The sequence below is a fragment of the Erinaceus europaeus genome, chromosome 13 (genome assembly GCF_950295315.1).
Source record: "Erinaceus europaeus chromosome 13, mEriEur2.1, whole genome shotgun sequence".
In the NCBI taxonomy this organism is placed as follows: Eukaryota; Metazoa; Chordata; class Mammalia; order Eulipotyphla; family Erinaceidae; genus Erinaceus; species Erinaceus europaeus.
In genome coordinates this window covers 47043381-47069507 of record NC_080174.1, presented here as the reverse complement: position 1 = coordinate 47069507, position 26127 = coordinate 47043381, and the positions used below count along the sequence as shown (strand labels likewise).

Sequence of the window (26127 nt, the reverse complement as noted above, 5' to 3'; positions counted from 1 at the left end):
GAAGCTAAGAGCCGGGACCTACTAGGGGCACGACCAGCACGTGACTGGGTCCAGCTGCTCATAGGGAGACCGAGTGTGCAGGGGGTTTACGGAGAGCCGGAGAGGGAGAAGCCCCAGCTCCAGCACACAGGGCTATGGTCTGAGCCTAGAGGCCACTTCCCCATTGCACTAAGTGGCCCGTGTAGAGAAAGAGCAGAGAACTCCGAGTCTGGGGCTCAAATTTGGGGAATGATGGGGAAGATGTGGGTGGCAAAGGTTTCTAAGTTTCTCTCCAGTCCTTCAGTAGTAAAACCAGTCATGCACCCCCCTCTTGGTAGTATCCCCCGCCCCAGGCTGAGACTGCCCCAAACTGCCTCCCAGGAATGATTGGAATCCTATGAAGAATGGTTTAGGACACTGCTGACGTCTTGGGCTGCTCATCTTCCAAAAGCGGTGGGGTGGAGGTGCCTGGAGATGGACTCCCTCCTAGTGACCCCACTTTGGGTCTGCCTTCTCGCCCCAACTTCCCCGCCCCCACCTTCCGCCTGGGCACTCGGTCAGGCACTGCCCCCATCAACCCCGTGGGCATCCTGTTTGGCACCTGTCCCCCTCTAGGGTCCAAACATAGGAACCTTGCCAGCTGGCACCTCCTGCCAAGTACCCCCTCTTTCCCGCCCAGCTTTGCCCAGGCTGGCTTGGGACCCAGACAATGCGGCTTCTGTCCCACCAGACCTGCCATCACCTTTCCACTCCATTGCGCAACCCCTCACTTGCAATGGCTGGGTCCAGGCCAGAGGACTAACTGCAGGAAAGATGAAAGAGACACCTGGGCAGATGCCCCATTCCTGTGGCAGAGGGAACACCACATGTCCGGGATTCCCTCTGCCCTCTCCCTGACTCCCCTGCAGCCCTCCCCCCAGCCTAGGCTCCGCTCAGCTGGCCAACCCCCGGGAAGAGAGGAAATGGGACAATAGGCATCTGTGACTTCCTTACCCCCTGCCAAGGGGCACTGGGTGATGAGTCACCAAGGGAATCCTCACTGGTGGGGGATCAAGCATGAGCGGGTAATGTCCCGTGGCCCTGGATGGACTTTAATACCCCAGGGAGCTTGTCTATGTACTCCCTGCAATGGCAGGGTGGAAGTGGGGGCTGGGGTGGGGGGACAGCACCTAAGGAAAAACTGAGGCCCAGAAGAACAGACTTGCCCAAGATCACACAGACAGACCTCAGCCTCTCCCACCCCCACCACTCTGAGTCACTCTCTACAGGTCCCTACACATCTTGCTGAGAAGTCCCTCTTCATCTCTCAGTTCCATGCATCTTACTGCAGGTATGGGAACCAGCTCCTCCCCCCTCCCCCACCCACCCACCCACACAAGTGGAGATAGAGACTCCCTTCAGAAGAGCTTAGTTCCAGAATGCCCACATGTATACCTCAATTTCAGCATATTTCTAGAAGGGGGGTGCTGACCCATGGGGAACTGTCCTATCTGTTGCCCCAGATCTCCTTGCATAGTCCACTCTTGTGGATCTGTGTTGTGAGTGGATCCATGTGTGTCTGAGTAGCTGTGACTTGTACAGTGTTTCTGATCAAGTGTCAATCTGTCTGAATCTCTTTCTCTCTGTTTGCCTGTCTCTCTTCTACATGCCTGTGTATCTATTTGGATGTTGCCTCTGTGTCAGTTGTATCTGTTGTATGCTTATTAGCTTGTGTGTCTGTGCAAAATGTCAGTGTGACTTCCTGCATTTGTGCTTCTGGTTAGGTATTTGTTTGGGGTTATTGGCTATCTGACTGTCTCTGCCTGTCTGTCTATTTGCACATTGAAGGCAGGAACACAAAAACAAAGGAAGAGAGCAGAGCCAAGAACATAACTGACAGTGGGTTGGGGTGGGGTCAAGGGGGTTGTTCCTTGTCACTTCTAAATTTGGCACTGAGCCCACCCCAGAGGAATCGCGTGACTCACTGAGTTCCTTGGCTAAAGAGGAGAGGAAAAGGAAAAGGGAAAAGGGCTGGGAGGGGGCCTGGGCACCCCATTTTCCTCTACTGTGGTCCCCCTCCTTCCTGGTGACTCATTCTCTGTCTCATTCTTGTCCAAGAATCTGGAGAAGCAGCAACAGGTGAAGCCACATCACAGGGATTTTCTACCTCTTGGGAGGCAGGTGGCCTGGGACCCTGTGCTCTGTCTGTGACCTTGGGCAGTCACTGCGTGGATCTGGACCATCTATGCCTGATGTACCTCCCTTGATGTCTTCTCATGTTCTTTTCATTCTGTAGAGGAAGTGAAGCCGGAAAGGAACAGTAGCATGCTTAAATCACACAGTAAGTAGAGGTCCAGGCCTCTTCCTCCTCTTTTTCCTCAGGCCTTTCCCTGCCCCCTTCCCCAGTTGTTTTGGGGGCTCAGAATGGTTCATTCTCCTCTGAAGGCCAAACAGAACCTTCTGGGAAGACAAGGGACTATTGTGTTCTGTTGGACCCTGGTCTGCAACCCAATGTCTACCACCTGAGACCTAGAGGCTTAGTTAAGGTTAAAGGTCCTTGTGGTTCCCTGTGGTCAACAGGACATGTTCAGAACTTGGAGCAGTGGTACTTAAGGCTGGAGCTCATGATAAGTACAACTGGGGGCCATGTGGAAGTGAGCAGGACTATCCCGTGGCATTTCTGGTCCTCTCATTCAGTGACTATTTGTTGAGCATTTACTATATGCCAGAACCTGTACTGGAGCAGACAGGGAAGTGGGAGGAGGTCCAGATGAGAGATGTCAAGAAACTGATGGAAGAGTGTTTCTGGGGGAGGGGCTGCTGACTTGTGTGCAATGCTATGCAGTGGGAACCCTTCAGGGCCGGATTCTCACAGTGACCTGCCAACTCTACTTCTAAACTAGGAATGACACTGATTAGGCCAGGGTCTTCTAAAACAGGAAAATTGCAGAGGCTTTGTACCTACAAGATCTAGGAACAAAGGACACAGTGACAGCATGCAGTGAAATCCAAAGACCTGGACCTGGACGTGCCAAGTATTCTAGAATAGAATCTCTCTCTGTCTCTTTTTCTCTTTAAACAAATCTTTAATGCTTCCTTTTCCCCTTTTATTTGATAAGACAGAGATTCAAGGGAGAAGGAGATATAGACAAGGAGAGGGGGGGGGGGAGCTTGCACCTCTGCTTCACTATTTGTGAAGCTTCCCCACAGCAGGTTCTTGAACCTGGTTTCTTGCACATGGTAGGTAACATATGTGCTCGACTGCTGCTGCACCACCTGGCCCCAGGAAGGTTCTCTTCAGATGGCTAGAGCAGGTGCTCATCCCTAAAAGGACAGCCATGCTCCACGAGAATGGATGACTCTTGCATTCCAAGAGTGGCACATGCCTGCCCTCTCTCACCCAGCATAGCAGGTCCTCAGGCCAAGTCACCAGCTCCTAAATTCACACTGCTGCATTTAGTTTGGGTAAAAAGTGGTCAGAGGGGCTGGTTGATTTCCTATGTGAACCATTTCCTGCTTGGTGAGAGCATCCTCAGGAAAAGAGAGCAGAAGTGAGAGGTTCATCATCAATAGGCCACTGGTTGATGTTTACAGATTATTCATTAACTCATTCACTTATTAATTCATTTATTTACTTATTCTAAGAGAGTGAGGAAGAGAGCAGAGCGCTGCTTAGCTCTGACACAAGCAGGTGCTGAGGATGAAACCTGCAGCCTCTGGGGCCTCTAACAGGGTGGGCTCTCTCTTTGACCTCATTTGGTATTTTGAAGTTTGAGTATTTTGTCTTATACAAAGATAAAAACCTTGGGAGTAGGGTGGTAGCACAGTGGGTTAAGTGCAGGTGGCACAAAGTGCAAGGATGGGAGTAAGGATCCCTGTTCGAGCCCCCGGCTCCCCACCTGCAAGGGAGTCACTTCACAGGTGGTGAAGCAGGTCTGCAGGTGTCTGTCTTTCTCTCTTCCTCTCTGTCTTCCCCATCTCTCTCTGTCCTATCCAACAACAATGAGAGCAATGACAATAATAATAATATGTACAACAATAAAACAACAAGGGCAACAAAAGGGAATAAATAAATAAATATTTAAAAAGAAAAACCTTTTCCAGGTGTCATTATACACAGAAAAAAAATGTTGCCAATAGGTTGACTAGATTCAAGGTAGGGATCTGTCCTGGTCACAAGGACTCCAGGGGCAATGATGAAAGCAATCTGAAGGGTAAAGATGGAGGCTGGATAGGAATTGGGTGGAACAGCAAACGGAATCCAGTAAATCAGAAAGAACAACCATAGGCAACTATTAAGAAAGCTGCAGTGGGAAATGATGCAGAGAAATGCATCACTGACTTGAAGGCAATAAGGGGGCCAGGGGAGGAGAGTTCCAGCCAGATACATAGATAATACATACAAACATATTTATGTATCTGGCTGTATCTCTATACTGATGGCAATGACTAGTAGGAAGGGAGAAACTGATGATGGTAGAGAGAGATGGGATTGTCTAGGAGTAAAGCCCTAGATGAAGTAATAAGGGAGGAGACTCAGCAGATAGGGGTGGTTCCAGCAGTCAGCGGTGGTCTTTGGTAGGAGCAGAGACAAGGGTCTGAAAGGTAGAAGAGAAGAGATGGGTTTGTAGAATCAACTAGGCAGCCTCCTCTGGTGGTGTCTATTTTTCCAGTGGCATGGGAGCAAGTTATAGTAAAGTGAGATGGGAAAAAAAGATGAAGTATCAAGGAGTAAGTGGGAAATAATTCTCACAGTCAAACCCACTAGAGAAACAGAGGAGGATTTCTAACAGTAGGGAGTGACTGCTTTTGTAATGACCCTGTTCTGTGAGTCTGATAGTATATTATCAGTCATACATGGCAGGTGACAAGCACAGCCCTTTCCCCAGAAGCCCTATTATCTTTATTTACAGGTGAGGTCAAAACTTGGAGTTTATTTTCTTTTCTTTTCTCTTCTTTTCTTTTCTTTTTCCCTTCAGGGTTATTGCTGGGGCTCAGTGCCTGCACTAGGAATCCACTGCTCCTGGAGGCTATTTTTACCCTTTTGTTGCCCTTATTGTTTATCATTGTTGTTGTTGATGTTGTTGTTCTTATTGCTGTCGTTGGATAGGACAGAGAGAAATCAAGAGAGGAGGGGAAGACAGAGAGGGGTAGAGAAAAATAGACACCTGCAGACCTGCTTCACTGCTTGTGAGGTGACGCCCCTGCAGGTGGTGAACCGAGGGCTCGAACCAGGATCCTTGTGCCAGTCCTTGTGTTTTGCGCCATGTGCACTTAACCTGCTGCACTACTGCCTGACCCCAAAACTTAGAATTTCTGACTCACCTAAGGTCACACAACTGTTAGTGACAGTGAAGAACCTGCAGCCCAAGCCCTGAACACCTGGACACATACTTTTTGCAGAAGTCAAATTAGTTCAAAGGCTAAATTGATTGTCATACCTTGTGGTTCTTATGGTGGTCAATTCTCAGTGCAAGTGAGGAAATGTAGAAAAAAAGAAGCACAAGCACTCACTTCCTGCCACCCTTCCTCTCTCAAAGGAGTACTGTCCCTTTAACCAGAAATATTTCTGTTCCTTGCGGGGGGGTTGGAGTTAGTCAGTCTCTCTCTCTCTTCTCATTTATAAGGGTCAAAATCACAATCCATTTTTTTTTTCACAATCCATTTTATGCACATAATGTCTCTTCTTCTAAAACTATATTCTGCCAGAGAGTGAGAGGTCAAGGGAGAAAAAAAAAGAAAAGGAAAGGAGAGGGGAGAAAAGGAAAGAAGAGAAGAGAAGAGAAGAGAAGAGAAGAGAAGAGAAGAGAAGAGAAGAGAAGAGAAAAAGAAAAAAGAAAAGAAAAGAAAAGAAGAGAAACAGCTTTCTTTTTTTCTGTGAAATATCTGTGTCATTGGTGTTCGGGGCCAGCTTGGTACAAAGAGCCCCGAGAATGGTTTCCTCATATGGTCTGTCTGTTGAGTAATGACACTTCTTCTCCATTTCCATTTGCATCTGAATTTCTGGCTTTGTACAACTCCATGCCAGGAATACTGAGATATTTGGGTTAATGGCTCCTCTTTATCTCTTAATTATCCATCCTCCTTCCACTCAGCATCATTGTCATTAGAGAGCCATTACCCACCCACCCACCCCACCCCAACACACACACATTATAGTAGACTGGGTGTTATTACCAGCAAACATCTTAGAAGGCTGGTACTATCTCCAAGTGGTGTTTATAGAAATAGTCCACACCTCATTTGACATTTCCTGGAAATCTTAATCTTCCCCTAGCCAGAAATATTAATACATGGGTCTTGAAAAGAACCGGAGACTATTATATGACTGTGGACATAATTGACACTTTTACTTCTTTTTCTTTTTCCTGTTTAACTGAGAAGTGGCATGTGCGACTGTGCAGGCGTAGGGTGATTCACATACACTGTGAAAGCACTCCCACAGTGGGTCTAGTTAACATGCATCATCTTGAAAAACAAATGCAATAAAATATTCTTTATGATTTTATAAAAATGGTGGCACTTCCTCATTCTGTTATGGCTCAATAATATCCAGTTGTGTAAACATGCTACAACTTAACTCATTGTCTTATCCGTTGATGGACACTTTGTTTCTGTGTCTTGAGTTTTTTTGTTTTTTTAAGAATTTGTTTATTTATTCATGAGAAAGATAGAGAGAGAAAGGACCAGATACCACTCTGGCACATGTGCTGCCGGGGATTGAAGTCAGGACCTCATGGTTGAGAATCCAATGCTTTATCCACTGCGCCACCTCCCAGACCATGTGTCTTGAGTTTTGTAAACAATGCTGTTATGAACATGGGGGCTTCTGCATCTCTTTGTTTCCTTTGGACATATTCTCAGAAGTGGGATTGATGTATAATATGATTGTTCCGTTTCCTTTTTTAAAAAAATATATACTTTTCTCTTTTTTTAACTTACTTTTTAAAAAAATATTTATTTATTTCCCTTTTTGTTGCCCTTGTTTCCATTGTTGTTGTACTTATTATTCTTGTTATTGATGTTGCTGTTGTTGGATAAGACAGAGAGAAATGGAGAGAGGAGGGTAAGACAGAGAGGGGAAAAGAAAGATAGACACCTGCAGACCTGCTTCACCACCTGTGAAGTGACTTTTCTACAGTTGGGGAGCCGGATCCTTATGCTGTGTGCCACGTGCGCTTAACCTGCTGTGCTACCGCCCAACTCGTGACTGTTCCATTTCTAATTGTTTAAGAAACTTTCATGCTGTTTTCCAAGGTGCACTAATCACCTTCCCACCAATAATTTTTTCTGCTCAAGGACTCCCTTTTCTCCACATACTCAACAACATGTGTTTCTTCTCTCTCTCTCTCTCTCTTTTTTTTTAAAAAAAACACCATTTATTATTATTTTTTTTAAATTGCCACCAGAATTATTGCTGGGGCTCGATGCCTATACAACAAATCAACTGATCCTGGTTTTTGTTGTTGTTACTGTTTTTTTACCCTTTTGATAGAGACATAGAGAAATTGAGAAGGCATGAGAAGATAGGGAGAAAGAGAAAGACCTGTAGCACTGCTTCACTATTTGTGAAACTTCTTCCCAATGGGTGGGGCTGAGGACTTGAACCTAGGTCCTTGTACATGGTAATATGTATGCTTTACCAGGTGTGCCACCACTTGGTCCCTATTTCTTGTCTTTTTATTTTTTTTTTTTATTATTTTTTTTTATAATTTTTTTTTCCTTCTCCAGGGTTATTGCTGGGCTCGGTGCCTGCACCATGAATCCACCGCTCCTGGAGGCCATTTTTCCCCCCTTTTGTTGCCCTTGTTGTAGCTTCGTTGTGGTTATTATTATTGCCCTTGTTGACGCAATTCGTTGTTGGATAGGACAGAGAGAAATGGAGAGAGGAGGGGAAGACAGAGAAGGGGAGAGAAAGATAGACACCTGCAGACCTGCTTCACCGCCTGTGAAGCGACTCCCCTGCAGGTGGGGAGCCGGGGGCTCGAACCGGGATCCTTACTCCGGTCCCTGCACTTTGCGCCTCATGCGCTTAACCCACTGCGCCACCGCCCGACCCCCTTTTCTTTTTTTTTTTGATCATGGTCTTTCTAACACATGTGAGGGTTCATTGTGGTTCTGAGTGCTGCTGAGTGTCTTTTCATGTTGGCTATTTGTATGTTATTTTCTTTTGGAAAAATACCTGTTAAGGTATTTTGTCCATTTTTACTTGGATTATTTGTGAGGTTTTGTTTGTTTGATGATGTTGAGTTATAAGAGTTCTTTACATATTTTAGATGTTAAACCCTTATCAGATATATAAACATATCTGAATAATTTTCTCATTCCTAAAGTCATCTTACATTGCTGATAGTTTCTTTTTCTGGAAACAAGCTCTTTAGTTTGATATGGCTCCACTAAATTTATTTTTATTTTATTGCTTATATACTTTTTACTTTTTGATCCCTGAGCAGAAAGTGATAAAACCTCCATAATTGGGGTAAATACCAACCTAATAGGAAGAGTCACTAATAAAAGCTAGATTTTCAAGGGGCAAATGCTGTGATGTGACTCTAGTGGCTATGATAGGTTGGATGGAGACCCCTAAAGTGATATGTTCCTGTTCTAATCCCTGAAGCCTGTAAATGCTGCCTTATTTGGAAAAAGTCCTCACAGGTATAATTAAGTGAAAGATTTTGAGATGAGATCATCCTGGAACCTGGGTGGGCCCTAAATCCACTGATAAGTGTTCTTATAAGAGATACACAGACAGCAGAAGAGAAGAAAATATGACTAAGAGTACAGAGATAGGAACCATATGGCCACAAGATCAAGTACACCTGGAGCTATTAGAAGCTAAAGGAGTCAAGTAGATTCTCCCCCAAAAGCTTTAAGCCATGCTGACATTTTGAACTTCAGCCCTCTAGGAATCTTATAACACTAATTTCTGGTCTATTTTCTTTAAACAATATTACTATATGGGAAATATATTTACAAAGTTGCTTAATAAGAGGGGGGGGCTGGGTGGTGGCACACATGATTAAGCGCACATGTTACAGTGCACAAGGACCCAGGTTGAGCCCCCAGTCCCCACCTGCAGGGGGAAAGCTTCATGAGTGATGAAGCAGGGCTGCAAGTGTCTCTCTGTCTCTCTCCCCCTTCCCTCTTGATTTCTGGTTGTCTTTATCCAAAAAATAAATAAAGATAATGTAAAAAAATGTTCAAGAATGAGAGAGACTAAAGCACATCTTGGCTCCAGAGTATTCAGTCCCAGGGGTCAAACTCATGCATATAGTTTCTGTATTCTGCTGAGCCACCTCCTCATCCACAATTTTGTTGGTTAAATTTGTGGCAGCTGTGACATAAGCCCTAAGAAACTAATATAATGGTCTTCCACTTCCCAATCCAGAGTCTTGAAATATGTATACCAAATTTGAGGCTATCTGCAGACTAAGCCAATACAAAGTAGTTCATGTTGAAGCAAAAGAAAGAAAAAAAAAAGCAAACAGATTCAAACAAAAACTCATCCTGCTATGGCTGAGACACTCATCCTGACAGCACATAAGATCGAGGTCAAGAAAAATAACTTCCTGGGAGTCGGGCAGTAGCGCAGTGGGTTAAGCACATGAGGCCCGAAGCTGCAAGGACCAGCGGAAGTTTCCCGGTTCCAGTCTCCAGTTCCCCACCTGCAGGGAAGTCACTTCACAGGCGGTGAAGCAGGTCTGAAGGTGTCTATCTTTCTCTCCCCCCTCTGTGTCTTATCCCCCTCTCCACTTCTCTCTGTCCTACCTAACAATGACATCATCAACAACCACAACAATTATCACTACAACAACAATAAAAAACAAGGGGGGGGGAGTTGGACGGTAGCACAGCAGGTTAAGCGCAGGTGGCGTAAAGCCAAGGACCTGTGAAAGGATCCTGGTTTGATCCCCCAGGTCCCCCAGCTGCGGGGGAGTCGCTTCACAAGCAGTGAAGCAGGTCTGCAGGTGTCTATCTTTCTCTCCTCCTCTCTGTCTTCCCCTCCTCTCTCCATTTCTCTCTGTCCTATTCAACAACAACATCAATAATAAAAAACAACAAGGGCAATAAAAAGGAATAAATAAAGAAATATTTAAAAATTAAAAAAAACAAGGGCAATGAAATGGAAAATAAATATAAAAAATTAAAAAATAATTAAAAAGAAAAGAGAAGAAAAGAAAAATAACTTCTAGAGGCTGAGCTACAGAGTAGCAGCAGCTGCATTTCTCTCCCCTCTTCTCCCTGGTCAACTAGGAAGACCAAAGGAAACCACCTGGGACCACAACAAGACAGGACTAGAACTACTTTGGGACCCACCAAATCACCAGAGCATCCAGAGACCATAACTCTGCCCAGACCTCCAGCTTTACCCAGTTCAGAAACTTCTCTAAAGAATAAGGAACATCAAAGATCACCTGAGACTGCAACAAGACAAGACTGAGACAACTTTGGGAACTTGCCAAGTCACCAGTGAGTGAAAACACGTATGGCTTTTGGACAGAGAGGAGCTAAGGAGAGATTCCTGGGGCTAAAGCCCATATCTACTCCCAAGCAGCTGGTAACAGTCTGGCAGTTTGCCAGTTGAGGAGCCACCTCCAGTCTGTTTTACCAACAAAAGGACTGCTGAAGGGAGGAAAGGACTTGCCTAAGACTCACCAAATGCAACTGTGAGTCTCCATTTCTACTGCCCTCAGAGGCTGGAGCAGCAGGGGAGAGGCCCTGTTCTGACATCGGAGGGGGGGCAGAGAACTGACCAAGAAACTCAAGAGAAGATCTACACTTGGTGGTCTAGCAGTGGAACTATATAGTGGGAACCTTTCCACATTATTCTCCTGATGAGAACATGGTGAATAATTGCCTCAGAACCTACAGACTATAAACAGGACTTGTTTAGAAACTCACAGGGCTCAGCAGTGCTGCCAGCTTGGCTCTGGCTGCTGGCAGAGAAGCTGAATTGAGCCCGGAGCTTTGGATGCTTGGGGTATGGGAGTCTCTTTGCATAACCACTGTGCTATCTCTTCCCCACCCTGCTTTATCTCTTGGTCAGGAGTGAATGATTAAGCTAAAAAACCTACTTATAGGTAAAAAGCCCTCAGGCTCCCAAAGCCTACAGGGAAGAAAAAGAACAAAAGAGGCTTTAACAGCCACTGTGCTTCAATTCAGGTATTGAGATAACATTGAAACAATTGTTAATTTCCACAACAGTGAACTCTATAAGTGTCTTACATAGACACAAGTCAATCCAGGCAAGAGTGATCAATGGACTGAAAAGTACTGAGAGAAGGACTTCATAACACACTATAATAATGGTTAAGCCAAGAAAAAAACATTGAAGAAATGAACTAGGACAAAAGTCCAGCTAAAATCCCCCCAAAGGTAGAAGCCCAGAAGAATGAGATCAGCATCCAAACACTAATTGAGGAAGTAGCCACAGGAGTGAGGAAAGAGTTTGAAAGAATTGTCATCAGAAATTCAGAAGCCACATGTGAGACTCTGAAAGAAAGCACTATCTCAAGGTAATTAGAGAGCTGAAAGTTGAAATAGCTGAGCTAAGAGCACAACTACCTGAACAAGCTAATATACTATCAGAACAGGGAAAAAAAAAAGTTTTTTTAAAAAAAAAATAGAAAAAAACAGAGGGGAGAGAGAATAGAATAAATGAGGCAGAAAACAGAGTTAGCAAGATTGAGGACAAATTAGAGAAAACTAAGAAAGAAGTAAGAGATTTCAAAAAGAGATTGAAAGATCCTGAAAACAACAACAGAGACATATGGGATGAATTCAAAAGAAATAATATACATATTATAGGCCTACCAGAGGAAGAAAGAGAGGGAGGGGAAGAAAGCATTTTACAGGGAGTCAGGCATTAGCGCAGTGGGTTAAGCACATGTGCAAGGACCAGCTTAAGGATCCTGGTTCGAGCCCCTGGCTCCCCACCTGCAGGGGAGTCACTTCACAAGCAGTGAAGCAGGTCTGCAAGTATCTATCTTTCTCTCCCCCTCTGTGTCTTCCCCTTCTCTCTCCATTTCTCTCTGTCCTATCCAACAACAATAACACCAATAACAACAACAATAATAACTACAACAATAAAACAACAAGGGCAACAAAAGGGAATAAATAAATATTTAAATATATATACATATATTTTAAAAAATTAAGCATTCTACAGGACATAATAGATGAGAACTTCACTAGTCTAGACAACATAAAAGACATAAAGGTTCAAGAATCCCAGAGGGTCCCAAGCAGAATTAACCTAGACTTAAAGACACCAAGACTCATCATATTTAGAATGAAAAGGAGTAAATATAAAGAAAGGATCCTGAAGGCTGCAAGAGAAAAACAAAGAGTCACTTACAGAGGAAAACCCATAATATTAGCAGCCAATTTCTCCACACAAACACTACAGGCCTGAAGAGAATGGCAAGATATCTATCTAGTGCTCAGTGAGAAAGGCTTTCAACCAAGGCTACTGTATCCTGCTAGATTGTCATTCAGACTAGATAGAGGCATAAAAACCTTCTCAGACAAGCAACAGTTGAAAGAATCAACTATCACCAAGCCTGCCCTGAGAGAAGTTCTGGAAGTTCTCCTATAAGCAATCAGATCACCATAAACATATATGTATCAGATCACTCTAAAAATCTACAATAATGGCATTAAAATATCTTCAATCTATAATATCAATAAATGTCAGTGGCCTGAATTCACCTATTGAAAGAAAGAGTATGAAGATGGATAAGAAAATACAACCCAACCATATGTGTCTGCAGGAATCTCAACTAACTGAACAAGACAAACACAGAGTCAAAGTGAAAGGATGGAAAACTACCATACAAGCCAATGAACCACAAAAAAAAAAAAAAAAAAAAAAAAAACAGGAACAGCTATGCTCATATCTGACATGATAGACCTTAAATAAAATTTAAAAAGGTAGGAATGGACAATACTTAGTGCTCAGAGGATCAATCTATCAAGAGGACTTAATGATTATCAACATCTATGCACCCAAGAAGAGGCTATCTAAATACATCAAACATCTACTGAAAGAGCTACAGGAATATATTAACAGCAACACAGTCATAGTAGGGGACTTCAACACCCCACTCTTTCAACTTGACAGATCATCCAGGCAGAAAATCAATAAAGAGATGAGCGAGCTAAATGAAGAGATAGATAAATTAGAACTATTGAACACTTTCAGAGTAAAAGTGGTGGTTTTACCATTTTCAGCCCATCTTGGATGGAGCTTGAAGAAATCATGTTAAGTGAAGTAAGCCAAAAATAGAAAGATGAATATGGGATGATCTTATTTACAGGCAGAAGTTAAAAAACAAGATCAGAAGAGAAAACACTAAGCAGAACTTGGACTGGAGTTGGTGTATTGCACCAAAGTAAAAGACCCTGGGATGGGTGGGTGGGGGAGTTCAGGTCCTGAAGCAGGGTGGCAGAGGACCTAATGGGGGTTGTATTGTGTGGAAAAATGAGAAATGTCATTACAGTGCAAAGGACCTGGGTTCAAGCCCCTTGTCCACACCTGCAAGGGGAAAGCTTCATGAGTGGTGGAGCAGGGCTATAGGTGTCTCTCTGTCTTTCTCCCTATCTATCTCCCTGCCATCTCAGTTTCTCTCTGTCTCTATCTAATAAGTAAATAAATAAATAAATAAAAATTAAAAGAAGAAAAAATAAGAAATGTTATTCATGTATAAACTATTGTATTTACTGTCTACTGCAAAACACTAATCCTAGGTCCGGAAGGTGGTACAGTGTATAAAGCATTGGACTCACAAACATGAGGTCTTCAGTTCAATCCCCGGCAGCACATGTACCAGAGTGATGTCTGGCTCTTTCTCTCTCCTCCTATGTTTCTCATTAGTAAATAAATAAATAAAATCATTTAAAAAAACACTAATCCTCCAGTAAAGAAATAAATAATTTTTTTAAAAAAATCTAGGTCAAGAGCACATACTCAGGAGCCAGCTAGAGTAGGTTCAAAACCCTGTTCCTCCTCTCAGTAACTGTGAACCCTGGGACAATCTACCCCAGCAATCAGTTCCTCAATCTTAGTAAACCCAGGACACTAAGCATAGTCCCTACCTTGGGGTTAATTGTGAGGATTATATGGCTTAATATATATAAAGCACTTGGGATTGGCAATACTGATGTGTCACAAGTGCAAGGTAAGTGCCTTCTATTATTAGACAATCCCAGATCAAAACAGACATAAATGAGTTTAGTAGTCAGTGGAGACACAAATGTGCTTAAGATGACATAACGTGAGCCAAGCCAGTTAATACTAGCTGACTAGTATAAACGTTTTGGGTCAACTCTCACTCATGAACAGGCGTGGAGTCTGTACACATGTACTTGTACACTCAAGGGGTCTCTCTCTAGTCTGTGTGTAACTGCTTAAACAGGAACGAACCTTCCACACACACATCCCAGGAGCAAGCAATAACGTACAGGTGCAAACTATGGTGGTGAAGCCATAGATGCGACAGATGAACACATTTTCCCTCTTGGGAACACAGGCAACATCTGCTGAAAGAGATATTCAGATTAACTATGCCAGATCAAGGCTCTGATATCAGGTACAAGCTCATACTCACTAGACAAGAGATGGAATCTCTTCTGCCAGGGTCCTCAGAAATCTTTTGAAATCCAGACAAAAAGTACAGACAGGGAGGGAGTTAGGTGATGGCTCAGCCAGTAGACTGCACATGGTACCATACATGAGAATGGGGTTTAAGCTCATGGTCCCTACCTATAGTGGGGCAGTTTCACAAACCAAAAAAAAAAAAAAAAAAAGTCTCCATCCAGGTGGTAGCCCAGCTGGTAGAACATACACATGACCATATGCAAGGGCCTGGTTCAAGCCCCCAGTCCCCATCTATAGCAGAGAAATTCCATGAGTGATGAAACAGGTCTGTAGGTATGTCTCTTTCTCCTTCTCTATTTCACCCTTCCCTCTCAATTTTTCTGTTTCCATTTACCAGAGGGGGGTAGGAGGGAAGGAAAGAGAGAGAGAAAAGGAGGGAGAGGGAGAGGGAGACGGAGAGGGAGGGGGGAAGAAGAAGAAGAAGAGCAAAGAAAAAAGAAAAGGAAAGGAAAATGAAGGGAAGGATAGGGGAGGGAAGGGAAGGGAAAGGAAGGGAAGGGAAGGGAAGGGAAGGGAAGGGAAGGGAAGGGAAGGGAAGGGAAGAGAAGGGAAGGGAAGGGAAGGGAAGAGAAGGGAAGGGAAGGGAAGGGAAGGGAAAGGAAGGAGAGGAGGGGAGGGGAGAGGAGAGGAGGGGAGGGGAGAGGAGGGGAGGGGAGGGGAGGAGAGAGGAGAGGAGTAGAAGAGAGGGGAGAGGAGAGGGGAAGGGAGAGGGGAGAGGAGGGGAGAGGAGAGGAGAGAAGAGGAGAGGAGGTGAGGGGAGGAGAGGAGAGGAGAGAAGAGGAGAGGAGGGGAGGGGAGGAGAGGAGGGGAGGGGAGGGGAGGGGAGAGGAGTGGAGGGGAGGGGAGGGGAGAGGAGAGGAAAGGAGAGGAGGGGAGGGGAGGGAAGGGGAGGGGAGGGGAGGGGAGGGGAGGGGAAAGGAAAGGAAAGAGGGAGAAAAGTTTCCACGAGTGGTGGATTTGTTTTGTAGGCATTAAGTCCCAAAGATAACCCCAGTAAGTTATCAGTCAGAGCCCAGAAGGATCTAAAAGTTTATCAGACCTAAAGCCCCCATTCCCATCTCTCTGACTGCAATGTGTGGATATAGGAGAGTGGTGGCAGGTGGGGGGAATGCCAGGGGAGTAGTAGCTCTTTCAAGGACAATAGTTCAATAAACAGCCTGATGAAGCAAAGGAATTGGGAGTTTAGGTGGGAAGCCAAAAGTTAACACCTCTGGTGGGGTAACTCATTCCAGTGGCCACAACTGCCCCAACAGTGCCCCCACCCTCCCCCATAGGTGTTATCTCCAGGTGACCCTAGTCATGCATGCCTGTTACTCCAACTATCCTACTGGTGGGGCAAAGCTGGGGAGGAAAAAGTGGGGGCATTTATTGGTGTTCGGGTCTTTGCAGGGAGCTGGAACCTCTAAACTCAGGGCAAGGTGGGCAGTGCTTCAGGACTATGAATCAAAGGCTGGAAGACAAGGGGAGTCCTGGGAGGGTAGCTACATGGATACCTGGACACTGAAGTTCTTTGGCAGAAATAGAGAGACTTGCAGGTCAAGGGCTTGAGCGGGAGTTGAGGTCTCCATTACCAGTCCTGGCTCTCCCTTGAATATGCCATGTGACCTTGAACAAGTAGCTACTCTTTGTCTGGGCCTTGCTTAGTCCTATCAAGAGAGGAAGGGAGCCCTCCATAGTCACTGAAGGCTGGAAAAACATACAAAAGAAAGAGCTCATTCAGACTTACACTCTCATTTGCAAACTTCTTTTTGCAAGAACATGGGGGGGTAGTTTGGGGAGGTTGGGGGGGGGGGGAATTGTTCCACAGTCACACAGCAAATGACTGGAAAAGAAAGGAAACTCTTATTTCTGTCCATCTACTGAGTGCTTGGGGAAATCTCCCTCTGCATAGAATGGTCCTCCCCACAACCGAGTCAGTACAAGTTCTGTGAGCACCTGCTACATGCTGAATATCCTCTGTGGGCTGGTCACTCGATAAGGAGTTATCTCAGTTAATTCCTCAATGGTCCACTGAGACATCATCCTGCCCATTTCACAGACTGGAAAGCTGAGTTCCAGAGATATGACTCAGACTCATTCCAGTAGATCCCTGCTTCGGTTCCCCTAAGAAGGCAGAACGAGAAGAGTGCCTGAGGTCAAGGGTTATGTGGAGAACATTCTGCACAATCAACTAGTCAAGAGAGCCAACTCAGATGCAGAAAGAAACTGGGAGACTAGTATCCCCATAGAACAGAGATGCATTTTAATATAATTAATTGGCAGCTGAGGAAAATTAGCTCAACTATTAGAGCACAAGACTTCCACGCCTAGTGTTCCCAGTCCCATCCCTGGCAGAACACATACCAGAGTGGAGCTCTGGTTCTCTCTCTCTGTCTTTGTCTCTGTCTCTTGTGAAACTCTCTCCCTTATAGGTAATAAATGAAGTACACTTTTTTTTTTTGCCTCCAGGCTTATTGCTGGGTCTCAGTGCCTGCACTATGAATCCACTGCTCCTGGAGGCTATTTTTTCCCTTTTGTTGTTCTTGTTGTTATTATTGTTGTCATTGCTGCCATTGTTGTTGGATAGGACAGAGAGAAATCTAGAGAGGAGGGGAAGACAGAGAGGGGGAGAGAAAGATAGACACCTGCAGACCTGCTTCACCACCTGTAAAGTGACCACCCTGCAGGTAGGGGGGCTTGAACCAGGATTCTTACACCAGTCCTTGCACTTCACACTATGTGCACTTAACTCGTTGCACCAACACCCAGCCCCCATGAAATACACTTTTAAAAAATAAAATGAAATCATTCACATTTGATCTTTATTCACTCATTAATGCATCCTCATGGTTCAGGAATATATGTAAAAAGCATACAGTAAAATCCCTCACCCTGTGGCCCAGCAGGCAGTGTAGTGGATAAAGCACTGGGCTCTCAAGCATGCAGTACAGAACTGGGCCTTTGGCACCTCGCACCCCAGAGTGACACTCTCGAATCTCTCCTTCCACTTCTCTCATTAATTAATAAATAAATATTTCTTTTCAGAAACCTTTTTAAAATACCCTGTGTGCCTCATTCCTTATATCCTAACTCCTTATTCTCACTTCTACTGGTCCCTTGTTTTTAACTTTTTTTTATTAGTGATTTACAAAATTATAAGATAGTAGTGGTATAATTCTGTACAGTTCCCATCATCACTTTTTAAATTTATTGTTGTCTTTCAAAATTTCTGGATAGTCATATGCTTTTTAAAACTAAAGGTAATGAAATATATATATATATATATATATATATGCAATCCTGCCTCTCTCAGTAGTGACACCATAAGGGATTTTTATCTTCAACTGGAATGCCATCAGTTCTTTATATAACGGCATAGTATTTCAATGTATAAATGGAAATAGATTAATTGAACCAATTCCATCTTTAGGTATTTTGCGGTAGCACAACAGTACTGCAGAAAACAGTCATGTGATACATTGTTAGATGCATGTGTGAATGCAGTTGCAGAATAAGTCCCCTCAGTCAGACTGCTGGGTTGCAGATTTTGTGTTAGTTCTATCAGACCACATAACATCTGCCAGTAACTCAGTAGCTTAAAAATAAAAACGTCTTTGTTAGCTTTGTAGTCTATAGGTCAGGAGTCTGGCACAGGGTGCTATGTTTTTTCCTTGGGCTGAAAAGAGAAGTCTTGACTTTTTTTAAAACAAATTTTTTTATAGAGGAGATTAATGGTTTACAGTTAACAGTAAATACTAAAGGGTTCACCTGCTCAGGTCCAGCACACACAGAGTAACTACTCTCCTTTAATTTCAGCTGACATAGCCCAGGAGGTGGCACAGTGGATTAAGCACTGGACCTTCAATCATGAGCTCCTTAGTTCTGCCCCTAGCATAGCATGCCTCAAAATGATGCTCTGGTGGTCCAGGAGGTGGCGCAGTGGATAAAGCATTGGATTCTCAACCATGAGGTCCTGAGTTCAATTCCCCGCAGCACATGTACCAGAGTGATGTCTGGTTCTTTCTCTCTGCCTATCTTTCACATGAATAAATAAGTAAATTCTTTAAAAAATGATGTCCTTTAACAATGAGATACCACTTCACTCCTGTGAGAATGTCATACACCAGAAAAGGTAACAGCAACAAATGCTGGAGAGGGTGTGGGGTCAAAGGAACCCTCCTACACTGCTGGTGGGAATGTCATCTGGTCCAACCTCTGTGGAGAACAGTCTGGAGAACTCTCAGAAGGCTAGAAATGGACCTACCCTATGACCCTGCAATTCCCCTCCTGGGGATATATCCTAAGGAACCCAACACATCCATCCAAAAAGATCTGTGTACACATATGTTCTTGGCAGCACAATTTGTAATAGCCAAAACCTAGAAGCAACCCATGTGTCCAACCACAGATGAGTGGCTGAGCAAGTTGTGGTATATATACACAATGGTATACTACTCAGTTGTAAAAAAAATGGCGACTTCACCGTTTTCAGCCGATCTTGGATGGACCTTGAAAAATTCATGTTAAGTGAAATAAGTCAGAAACAGAAGGATGAATATGGGATGATCTCACTCTCAGGCAGAAGTTGAAAAACAAGATCAGAAGAGAAAACACAAGTAGAACCTGAACTGGAATTGGTGTATTGCACCAAAGTAAGAGAATACAGACCCAAGAAGGATGACAGAGGACCTAGTGGGGCTTGTATTGTTATATGGAAAACTGGGAAATGTTATGCATGTACAAACTACTGTATTTACTGTAGAATGTAAAACATTAATTCCCCAACAAAGAAAAAAAATGATATCCTCGTTCTTTCTCCCTCTCTTCCTCCTCTCTCAAGTAAATAAATAAATCTTAAAAAAGATAAAATTAAGGAGCTAGTCAGTAGCACATCTGGTTGAGTACACACATTACGACTCACAAGGACCTGGATTTAAGCCTCTAGTCCCCATCTGCGAGTTAGAGGAGGGGGGAATGTGTCATGAATAATGAAACAGGTGTGCAGATGTCTGTATTTATCTCTCTACCTCCTCTATTTATCTCATCTCGCAGTTCTTCTCTGTCCTATCAAGTTAAAAAAAGAAAGGGGGAGGGAAGGGGAAAAAATGGTCTCCTCCTAGGAGTACTGGATTACCAGTGCAGACATTGAGCCCCAGTGATAGCCCTGGTAGTAATAACAAATAAATTAATCAATAAATATGGAATTTTTAAGTAAAGTAAATTGATTTAAAGGTCCAAGAGATAGCTGACCCCACCCACTAGAGTGCACACTTTACCATGCATAAAGACCCAGGTTCAAGTCCCCACACAGCACATGGAAGCACCACACAGAGGAGAAGCTTAACAAGCAGTGTAGTGTTGCTGTGTTGTGGCTCCTCTTTCTGTCTTTCACCTGTCTAAAAGAATAAGAAGAATAGGTAGAAGAGAAGGAGGAGGAGGAGTAAGGGAGTAGGGGAGTGGGGGGAGGCAGGCAGTAGTGCAGGGGCAGGTGGGAGGAGTGGAGAAAGGAAAAAAGTGCCTGCCAGTAACAGTGGAATCCTGCAGGTAGAAGCCCCAGAAGGAGGGAGAGGGGAACCACAAAAAAGAAAGAAAGAAAGAAAAAGGCAATTCACTCAGTATCACCTTTCAACTTCAAGATCTCTTTGCCCACACAATGGAACAGTCATTAAGTTCATGCTTTCATCACATATGTGCAGGGGGTCACACGGGGGTGAAAGTCAGTGGGGACCACCCCCACCCATCTGACACAGGTGTCTCAGAATCCAGTGTCTGCTGCCATGCTGTCCCCCATGGGGGCTTGTGCTTCAGTGTCTCTTTCCCACCCACCTGGTGCCATACCTGCTTTTTATTTTATTTTATTTATTTATTATTGGATAGAGCAAAAGAGACAGCCCTACAGCTCTGCTTCAAAACTTGTGAAGCTTTCCCCCCTGAAGGTGGGAGCCAGGGGCTCAAACCCAGGTCTTTGTACACTATAATGTTTAACCAGGTGTGCCGCTGCCTAGCCTGCCATACCTGCTTTCCCACAACGTCACCTAAAGAATGTTAGCATACTTGGGATTTGTGCCAATCTGATAGGTTAAAAATGGAATTTTGAGTATTTTAAACTTGTGGCTCACTTATGAATCAGACTTAGAATTTCTTCAAAAGCTTAAATGCCATGTCATTTGTCATTTTGGCTTCTGGTTTGGATTAACAGAAATCTTTCTAGCTACAAAGTTCATCTGAAACACTCCCATGATTTTTTCTGGTGCTTTCCTGCTTTTCTCTTTCTAGCCACCGGTTCTTGGTACTAGAAGTTTATCTTGTTTCCTCAGTGTCAAGCTCAAAGCTGGACCCCAAAAGACTCAAGGCTTGGGTTAGAAAGAGGAACGGCATGGTGCCGCCCTCTACATGCTGGGATCCCACCTCCTTCAGCTCTGCTAGAAAGCCCAGTGATACCTTTCTGTTCTCCCTCTTCTTTGAGTGAGTTCTGAGGTGGTACAGGAAACCCAGAGTTGAGAGGAAACATGTCCTGTCTCCCATTTAGAGAGTGAGACAAGACAAGCAATTGGTCAGACCAGAACTAGAGATAAAGTATCTGGTCTGGAAGCACAAAGGAGGAAGTGGGGGATTGTGACATGGGAAATTAGGAGTCTTCAGGGAGGAATTAGCATCTGAGCTGAGTCTTTAAAATGAAGGGAAATATATATAATGGTAGGGGTGGAGAAATTGCAGGAAATGAAACAGGAAAGTGGGAAAATCAACTGCATATCTAATGTGGGGAAGATTTACTGGGTCTTGAGGGCCTCAAAGGCAAGGACAGGATATGAGTTACCGCTGTGCATCAGAGTTTGACACATGAACCGAGGTAAAGGGGACTTTGAATCATCTTCTCTTAATTCTGACAGTGGGAAGCAAAGACTTCCAAGAAAGAAGCCCTTGGCTGTGTACTACTATCTCAGACTCTGGGAGATCTCTGCACATCACTGTCCTCTTGTGGTTTATCTGGGAATTTGTAGTAACTCACTACAGGTGCCAGTTCTAAACTGAGTTCTTCTGGCATTTGCCCTTCTTCCGTAGTCAGTCAACAGCGTCAGGTTGAGCCTGATGTAAAGTTTTGAGACCTCCTTTGAATCTGGAGAGGTGGCAGTCGTTGACTAAACTGAGTTAAGTCCCAAAACTGAAGATGGGAGAGCTAGGCAACTGAATGGATGTCAGACAATTGAGTAGCTATATGGTCCTGCTCTGAGAATGTCTAACTTTAGTGGCTCCTCAGATCTGACTTCTTCATTACTTTGAGACCAAGTTCCAAAGAGGGTCTTTTAAACTAAGAATTGCTGCCTACTCTGTTGGATGATGATCTGGAAATAGGAATACTTCACATTTTATTGTAGCCTGAGATTTTACCCCTCTGGGATGACTTTTTCAGGCAAAAAGAGAGGTATGGAGGCAAAGATACAGAGGGAAGTGAGTAGGCACTAGCGCAGCGGGTTAAGTGCACGTGGTGCAAAGCGCAAGGACCAGCGTAAGGATCCGGGTTCCAGCCCCAGCTCCTCACCTGCAGGGGAGTCGCTTCACAAGCGGTGACGCAGGTCTACAGGTGTCTATCTTTCTCTCCCCCTCTGTCTTCCCCTCCTATCTCCATTTCTCTCTCTGTCCTATCCAACAACGACAACGACATCAACAACAATAACTACAACAACAATAAAAAAAACCAGCAATGGCAACAAAAGGAAATAAATAAATATTTAAAAAAAAAGAAAGAAGAAAGAAAAGAAACAGCAAAGATACAGAGGGAAAGACACCACACACCAAAGCTTCTCTCAGAGTATGTGTGTGTGTGTGGGGGGGGGGGGTGGGGGGGCTCAAACTTGGGCTGACATTTTCTCCAGACTCCTGGAAAAAGCAAACGGAAATCTTCTTTGGAGGGAGGTGCCTTCATTCTAGGGGCCAAATTACTCATACAAATATATTTTCAGACACAATGGCAAGGCAAGTACAGGGTAATTATTTTCAGGCATATGAGGAAGACCTCATGGCAGGAGCCAAAAGGCAAGGAAAAGGAATTGAGACACTGAATTTATCTTACATAGACTATAAACCAGCCATTTTTAAGTACAAAAAAAAAAAAAAAAGGCTTGAAAATGTTTGTACAGAACAGGGAAACTATAAAAAAGTGACAGTGAATTTGAAGAATCAAGCTAAACTTTTAGAAGTTTAACCAAAACTTAATGGCAAGTTTAAAGCAGATTAAACATGGATAAGAAGGAAATCAATGAACTGGAAGAAAAATCAGAGGAAACGATCTGTATTGAGCATAAAAGACACAACTCTTTTTTTTTTTGCCTCCAGTGTTATCGTTGGGGTTCAGTGCCAGCACTTTGTATGAGTCCACTTCTCCTGGCAGCCATTTTTTTTCCATTTTATTGCATAGGACAGAGAGAAATTGAGAGAGGGAGAGAGAAAGACACCTGCAGACCTACTTCACCACTTATAAAGCAGACCCACTGCAGGTGGGGAGCAGAGGCTTAAGCTGGATCCTCGCACAGGTCCTTGTGCTTCATACATGTGTAAAAAGTCAAAGGATGTACATCACAGAATAAAGCCGATTGTAAAGTAGGGATGCAGGCTGATAAATGTCAGTATTGTTTCATGAACTGTAACAAATACTCTACAACTATGAGGGTGTTGACAGTGGGGGAAATTGTATGTGGTAGGAGAAGAGACACGTGGGCATTCCTTGTACTTCCGACTTAATTTTGCTTTGTACTTAAAACTGCTATTTTTAAAAATGTCTATATGTGGGCAGGGGTAGATAGCATAATGGCTATGCAAAAAGACTCTCATGCCTGAGGCTCTGAGGTCCCAGGTTCAATTCCCCCCTATACCACCATAAATCATAGCTGAGTAGTGCTCTGGTTAAAAAAAAAAAAATCTATGTCTTTTTAAAATTATTATTATTTTTATTACTGGTGCTTCACAGCTCCAGGGTGATTTTTTTCAGACAGAAAGACATCATAGCACTGAAGTTTCCCTAAATGGGGTGAGGACTGAGCTCAACCCTGGGTTGTGCTCATGACAAAGCAAGTGCTCACTATCCGGGTGAGCTATTGTGCTGACCCTGTATGTCTATGTTAGGATGAAACAACAGAAGACCAAAGACAGAGGAAATCTTAAGAGTTGGCAAGAAAAAGACAAATTATCTTCAAAGGACCAAAATAGACTGAGTGCTAATGATTTAAGAGTAACAGGAAAAGGCAGATGATACCAACTGTATTTATCTTCAACAAACTGAAAGAAAATAATTGTTGGCCTAATGTTCTATACCCAGTGAAAATTTCTTTAGAATGAATATGAAATATAGATATTTAAGACAAATAATTGCTTGGCAGTGTGGTGGTATGGTCTCTCTCTCTCTCTCTCCTTCTCTCTTTAAATTGAGAAAAAGAAAGAAAAATTGGACCTAGGAGTTTGCTTAACAATATCATGCATGTGAAAGTCCCTGTGTTCATTCCATGGTACCACATGGAAAAAAGAAATAAAAAACTGCAAAACCTAACTGGCCCTGCCAACAGTCAGAGCTGAGCAGTGCTCCGATTAAAATTTTTTAAATCAGATTTATATGATACATGATTAAATGAAAAAGGAAATAAAATATATTTTGTAATACTAATTATTAAGTGTATGTAACCACAACTTATAACTATAAATAGTAGTTGTATATATGAAAGTAAAAATTAAATCTTGTGATCAAGGTGTCAAGTTAATACAATAGAGAAACAAAATCTTTAAAACACAACGCTAGAACCTCTAAAGGTTCCCTCTCTGCACCACCACTGGTCACGTCTATCAGGAACGTCATTACAAGCCCTCTTGTGGGCCCTCTCAGGACCTTGCCCTCACCATAGAGCAACTATGGTAGGGACTGTCCCATTCTCCAAAGGGAGGCTGAGGTATCCTGCCCTGCCATTCAAGGAAGATTGGTCCTGAAATGAGTCTAGCCTGCACTGTTCCCACCTGTGACCATGAGCTGTGAACTCAGACCAATAGGGATTTAGAGGTATATTGTGAATCAGGGGAATGATGGTATAGTTAATTCTATCCACAGAATATTTTCAAGAATGGGAGCTACTCTCTGCCCTAATCCAACTTTCTAGCCCTTTTCTCTACTCTGACACTATTTTCTCAGACAATGTTTATATCCAACTTCATGCTAGCTATTAAACTCAAGCAAAAACTACCATAGTTGTGGTCCCCTAGAAACATGCCTAAAATGGACTTCCGAGCTTCCTTCCAGCCTAAGATCCTAATCTCATCTGCTGTGTTCCTGCTTTTTGGTTCCTGTTCATTAACCATTTTGTTTCCCTTTATGTCTTGCCACCTTCCAGACACCAAGTTGCATGCACTACCATGATTCTACCCTGACTTCCCTGGGCAGATGACCTCACCAATATGTCCTGGAACCTCACCTCTCCCCAGCTCTACCCCACTAGGGAACGATGGAAGCAGGCTGGGAGTATGGAGCAACCTGCCAATGCCCAAACCCAGCAAAGAAGCAGTTACAGAAACCAGAACTTCTACCTTCTGCACCCCCAAAACAACTTTAATCCATACTCCCAGTGGGGGAGAAGTGATGGAAGAGAATAAAAGGCTCTGAACTCCAGCTCCATCTGGACCCAGAGAGAGAGGACAAAAAGGGGAGAGATATTTGGACGTAGTAATGGGGTTATGTGTGGCTTGGAGCGGACCTGGAAGAAAAAGGGGGCAATTATGCACAAATGTAGACAGACAGTTGTAGAGAAAACAGTTAACCCATGTCTGCAACCTTGGGAGAACCGCGGTGGTTTTCAATAGAGAGACTTGGGATTCAGAACTCTAGTGGGAAGAATGGTGTGGAATTATACCACTGTTGATATGTAATTTTGTAAATCAATATTGAATTGCTTATACAAAATTTAAATTAAAAAAAGCACACACACTGCTAGAGGCACTGGATGTCCACAGGAGAAAAGATGAATCAAAATTCCTATAATTTTACATAAGTAAAAATTAAATTGCCATGGATTAAAAAATTCAAATGAAAAATCTGGAACTGTGGGTTTTTTAGAAGAAAACACAGATAATCCATCCTAGACATGAACAAAATCCACAAAGATTTCTCCACAAGATAAAAAAAAAATGGTTGGACTTCATCAAAATTTAACAGTCTTAAGAGACACCCTTAAGAAAATAAATAGGTATACTTCAAACCTGGAAAATATATTCAGGGTGGGGGTAGATAGCATAATGGTTATGCAAAGAGATTCTCATGCCTGAGGCTCCATACATAGTCTCAGGTTTACCACCATAATCTCCCTTACCACCATAAGCCAGAGCTGAGCAGTGCTCTGGTAAAAAATACAATATATATATATTCACAACACTTATTTATATCTAACAAAGGACTTATATTTAGACTACTAAAAACAACTAATGCCAAGTGAAAAAGACAGTCCATTTAGAAATGGGTGAACAGTTTGGGGAAGACTTACATTGGTGGTTCACAAACC

General features: G+C 43.5%; 1 long non-coding RNA gene across 1 annotated transcript; it reads left to right on the top strand.

Moving 5' to 3' along the window:
• Nucleotides 1-1189: 1189 nt before the first annotated feature.
• LOC132542515 (uncharacterized) lies at nt 1190-26030 on the top strand. Its single transcript, XR_009553521.1, has 3 exons — nt 1190-1309; nt 2077-2299; nt 24967-26030. It is a non-coding gene; the product is annotated as an uncharacterized LOC132542515 (long non-coding RNA).
• Nucleotides 26031-26127: the final 97 nt, after the last annotated feature.